The following is a 6000-nucleotide window of genomic DNA, read 5'->3' on the forward strand; positions in this document are numbered from 1 at the left end:
CTGTATGTCCAGTAGGTTGGCTATTGTTTCTCTGGCTAGGGTTTTGTCAATCGAAGTGAACAGTGCCGTCACGTCGAATGAGATCATGGTTTCTTCTTTGTCTATGTATGTATTCCTGATGGCATCCAAGAATTCCTGTGTTGATTGTATGGAGTGTTTGGATTCGCTGACCAGGTGTTTAAGTTTCTGTTGTAGTTCTTTGGCCAGTTTGTATGCTGGTGTCCCTGGTAGTGATATAATGGGTCTGAGTGGGATGTCTGGTTTGTGTACTTTGGGTAGTCCATAGAATCTGGGGGTGTTGTTGCTTTCTGGTTTCATTCTTTGTAGGTCAGCTTTGGTTATCTGTCCGTTTTTTTGTAGATTCCTTAGTGTGTTATTTATTCTATTGGTGAGTTGTGGTGTGGGGTCAGAATCCTTCATTTGGTAGGTGTTGGTGTCTGCTAGTAGGTGTTGTGCTTTTTTTGATGTAATCTGATTTATCTCGGATGACAGTCATTCGGCCTTTATCTGCTGGTAGTATGATTATGTTCTTATCATTTCTTAGTGCTTTCAGTGCTTCCCTCTCCTTGGTGTTGAGGTTATGTGTTTGTCTTTTTCTTATCATCATAGGTAAGACCGTTTGTCTCACTGTTTGTTGTGTCTCTTCTGTCAGTCCATTGTTCCTGAGTGTGCATTCTAGTGCTGCTAGGAAGTCTGCTGTCTTGGCATCCCTGTGGTTGTAGTTGAGTCCCTTGGCCAGTATAGTTCTTTCCATGTCTGTGAGCTGTCTGTGGGAGAGGTTTTTAACCCAGGTGTGTGTTGTAGTGTCCTCTTTTTTGTGTGTTAGTTTGGCCATTTTTTCTTTTAGTGCCGTTTTTTTGCGGTGTGTAGTCCTGTTCTGTCCTATAGTGACAGCCTGTTCTATGGTCCGGCTCCATTCATGATTAGTGGTTTTTGAAATTAACGACTTTTGGCGTGCAATTTCTTGTTTGTATTTGTGCAGTCGGTTGTGAGCGTCTGTGGTCATTACCTGGATCATCCTGAGTCCGTTCTGCTTGGCTGTTTCCCTGGCTTGTGGATTATTGACTGGTGGTCTGTACCTGACACATTGTGGAAGGATTTGATTCTTTTGGCATTCGTGTAGGAACCGGAGTTGTTCATATGTGGCGCTTAGGCGGTTAGCGCAGGATTCCCATTTCCTGGCTTGTCTCAACGTCTCTCGCCCGTAAGTGTTCAAGGTTTGTGCGAAGATTTGTAGCTCGGGTGCTCGTTGTTGTGGTTCTGTTCGCCGAGCTGGAAGTTTTTGTTGCAAACGTTTCGTCCTAGCCAGGGGACGAAACGTTTGCAACAAAACTTCCAGCTCGGCGAACAGAACCACAACAACGAGCACCCAAGCTACAAATCTTCGCACAAACCTTGAAGATCACAGTGTGTTACCTTCTGGTTATATGATTGTCGTAGAGATCGACAGCACAGAAGAAGGTGATTCCGATTTATCCCCTTTTTCACACCTCTCTCAATGACAGGTTGAGCAGATTAATATTTAACCGACACTGTGGACACCCAGCACAGTCAGGGCTTCCTGTGACCCGGCATGTTACGGTGGGAGCTTGCAGATCAATCCCGAAGGAGCGGGCTCGGGTTTGAGGACACACCTTGAGGGGCTGAGGCAGCGGAAGGAGCTTCCGGGGCCAGACCTGGGGGGCGGGGGGAGTGACGTCACAATGCCAAAGTAACGTTTTGGACAGAAGGGCTTCTGATTGGTCAGTAATGGTCAGATGACTCACCTTGTTCTTACCTGAAACCTCCATTCACCTTTCCCTCCCCATCAGGCTTAAGGGCAATGGGAGTCAGGCTGGTGGGGGAGCAGTACAGTCCTGGGATTTAGACTGGGACCTAAACTGCTATTTCTAGATTTAATTGCATATTTAATGTTCTTTAATGAGATTCTAACTCTAGGGCCATCTAGTTTGCTGTAAGTTAATTTTAATAGACATTGATTTTCAATGAAATAGTTGTGAGAAGATTAAAATGGGAGTACACTGGGTAGTTTGCTTATCATGTCGAATGTGGGAAATAAGAGACAATTCGAACAGTCATGCCAACCAAACCTGTGGGAACTGTCCAATTGTAGCTTCTGTCAGATTACATGGGTCAGTTTGGGGACACACTTCAGGGCATTCAGAAAAGTGGGTGGAAAACGTCATAGGCAGGAGTTTTAGAGTCGTGGACACTACCAAGGTTCAGGCAGATAGCTGGAAGGGACAGGCAGTTGGAGACTGGGACACCCCTGTGGCTAAACCATCTCCAACAAGTATACCGTTTTGGATATTGAGAGGAGAGGAGTGGAGTGATGGGTAGGGCCCGATCAGGGGATAACAACAGCAGCTGCCAGAACAGTGCTATCACAGCTGGCACTGTTGTTCAACAGGCAGGATCAAAGTGCAGAAAACCAGTACTAATAGGGGTCTCTATAGGCATTTCTGTGGCTGCAAAAGGGACCAGGGTGGTGCATGGCCTCCCTTGTTCCAGGGTCAAGGATGTCTGTGAGTGGGCATAGAATATTGTCAAAAGGAACAATGAGTTGAAGCTGTACAGGACATTGGTTAGGCTACTTTTGGAATATTGTGTGCAATTCTGGTCTCCCTCCTGTAGGAAGGATTTGTGAAACTTGAAACATTTCAGAAAAGATTTGCAGGAATGTTGCCAGGGTTGGAGGATTTGAGCTATAGGGAGAGGCTGAACAGGCTGGGCCTGTTTTCACTGGAGTGTCGGAGGCTGAGGGGTGATCTTATAGAAGTTTATAAAATCATGAGGGGGCATGGATGGGATCAATCGACAAAGTATTTTCCCTGGGGTGTGGGAGTCCAGAACTAGAGGGCATAGGTTTAGGGTGAGAGGGGAAAGATAAAAAAAAGGGACCTAAGGGGCAGCGTTTTCAAACACAGGGTGGTGCTTGTATGGAATGAGCTACCAGAGGAAGTGGCGGAGTCTGGTACAATTACAGCATTTAAAATGCATCTGGAATGGGTACATGAATAAGAAGGGTTCAGAGGGATATGGACCAAGGTGCTGGCAAGTGGGACTAGATTAGGTTAGGATATCTGGTCGGCATGGATGAGTTGGACCATGTACAGCATGATCTGTTTCCATGCTGTACATCTCTATGACTCTGAGTTTCCAAAGAGTGTGGTACAGGTTGGTATGAATAACATAGGCAACCCCTCTGGGTTCACAACTCTGGATTACTCCATGTGCCAGTGAGGTGTGGAATAGGAAGACAGTGCAGTGAAAAACATTGCTAAAAGGCTGTCGGATGGAGGGCTTCCAATATGTGGATCGTTGGAATGTCCTCCAGGGCGATTGGGACCTCAACAAGAAGGAAGGATTGAACGCAAATTGGAGAGGCACCAATCTCCTGGCAGGGAAGTTTGCTGGTGTTACACTGTAGGTGATTAAAGCAGGGTGGGAGAAAGGGAGGACTGCAGATGCTGGAGATCAGAGTCGACTGTGGTGCTGGAAAAGCACAGCAGGTCAGGTAGCGTCTGAGGAGTAAGAGAGTCAACGTTTCAGTCATAAGCTCTTTATCAGGAATGGGGCTTGTGGGGCAGGGGTCTGAGAGATAAATGGGAGAAGGCTGGGGCTGGGGGGAAATGTAGCTTAAAATGTGTGAGGTTGGTGAAAGTGGCAGGGAACGGTGGTAGGCTGGAGTGGATGGGTGGGAAGGAAAATGGACAGGTCAAGAGGGTGGTGCTGAGTTGGAGGCATGGGACTGGGATAAGGTGGAGCGAGAGGAAATGAGGAAACTGGTGAAATCCTGTATGGTTAGAGGGTCCCAAAGTGGAAGACGAGGTGGTCTTCCTCCAGGTGTCGGGTGGTTTGGGTTTGGTGATGGAGGAGGCCCAGGACCTGCTTGTCCTTGGTGGAGTGAGAGGGGGAGTTAAAGTGTTTGGGGGGATGGGGTTGGTTGGCGCTGGTGTCCCAGAGATATTCTCTGAAACAATCCGCCAGTTGGCGTCCTGTCTCCCCAATGTCAAGGAGACCACATCGGTTGCAACGGATACAGTAGATGATGTGTGTGGAAGTACAGGTAAATCTCTGTCAGATGTGAAAGGATCCTTTGGGGCCTGAGATAGAGGTGAGGGGGGAGGTGTACGTGGGATCGATGTGGATTTCACCAGTTTCCTCATTTCCCCTCCCCTGCACATTATCGCAGTCTCAACCCTCCAACTCGGCACCGCCCTCCTGACCTGTCCATCTTCCTTTTCACCTATCCGCTCCATCCTCCTATCACCTTCCTCCCTCCCACCTTCACCTACTTATCACATTCCCCCACTTCCCCCAGCCCCACACCCCTCCCATTTATCTCTCAGCCCCCCACCCTCCCCCCCGAACAACAAGCCTGATTCTTGATGGAGGGCTTTTGCCTGAAACATCGAGTCTCTTGCTCTTCGAATGCTGCCTGACCTGCTGTTCTTTTCCAGCAGCGCACTCTCAATGAAGTAGAAGAACAGACAGGAAGAGGTTACTGAACACTGCAGGACTGGCGATCTGAAGTGAATTTGTTCTAATGCAAGGATCATGACACATTAACCAGATGAATTTAGGACTTGGATTCATGCATATAACTATGACATTGTAGCTATTACTTGGTTCAAAGAAGGAAAAGAATGGTAGCTTAATGTTCTATATTTTATCATGCAAAATAGAGAGGGATGTAAATGATGTTGAGGATTATTGATCAGGGAGAATAGCACAGGTTTACTGAGGGAGGACATCTTGGAGGGCTTATCCAGTGAGGTCATATGGGTAGAGCTCAGGAATAAGAGGGCTGCAAACCTTTCAATGGGTTGGTATTACAGGCTTCCCAACAGCCAGTGGGAGACAGAGGAACATATCCATGGAGAGTCAATGGAAAAATGTGAAAACACCAGGGTTATGGTGATGTGTGATTTTAACATTCTAGAAATTGACAAGGACTCCCTTAAGGAAAGGGGCTTTTGTGTGGGTGGGGATAGAATGTGTTAGTTGAGTCCAGGAGGGTTTCTTGAAGCAGTATGTCTCTCGTCCAATTGAGGAAGGGAAATACTTGACCCGGTATGAAGGAATGAGCCCAGTCATATAGGACAAATTAATTCGGAATGTGGGACGGTGTTTTGACGTTTGACCCTGACCACTGCCCCCTGTTCTACACTTCCTCCCACCCTGCCCCCTGTAAAAACGCCATCCCATATTCCCAATTCTTCGTCTCCGCAGCATCTGCTCCCAGGAGGACAGTTCCAATACCGAACAACCCAGATGGCTTCCTTCTTCAAAGATCGCAATTTCCCCCCAGACGTGATTGACGATGCCCTCCACCTCATCTCCTCCACTTCCTGCTCCTCCACCCTTGAGCCTCGCCCCTCCAATCACCACCAGGAGAACCTCACCTGTTCTCACCTACCACCCGCTAACCTCCATATACATCGTATCATCCGTCGTCATTTCCGTCACCTCCAAATGGACCCCACTACCAGAGATATATTTCCCTCCCCTCCCCTATCAGCGTTCCGAAAAGACCACTCCCTCCGTGACTCCCTCGTCTGGTCCACACCCCCCACCAACCCAACCTCCACTCCCTGCACCTTCCCCTGCAACCGCATGAAATGCAAAGCTTGTGCCCACACCTCCCCCCCTACTTCCCCCCCAAGGCCGCAAGAGATCCTTCCATATCCACCACAAATTCACCTGCACCTCCACACACATCATTTACTGCATCCGCTGCACCCAATGTGGCCTCCTCTATATTGGGGAGACAGGCCGCCTACTTGCGGAACGTTTCAGAGAACACCTCTGGGATACCTGGACCAACCAACCCAACCACCCCATGGCTCAACACTTCAACTCCCCCTCCCACTCCACCAAGGACATGCAGGTCCTTGGACTCCTCCATCGCCAGACCATAACAACACAACGGCTGGAGGAAGAGCGCCTCATCTTCCACCTAGGAACCCTCCAACCACAAGGGATGAACTCAGATTT

Source organism: Hemiscyllium ocellatum (assembly GCF_020745735.1).
Source record: "Hemiscyllium ocellatum isolate sHemOce1 chromosome 15 unlocalized genomic scaffold, sHemOce1.pat.X.cur. SUPER_15_unloc_18, whole genome shotgun sequence".
NCBI lineage: Eukaryota > Metazoa > Chordata > Chondrichthyes > Orectolobiformes > Hemiscylliidae > Hemiscyllium > Hemiscyllium ocellatum.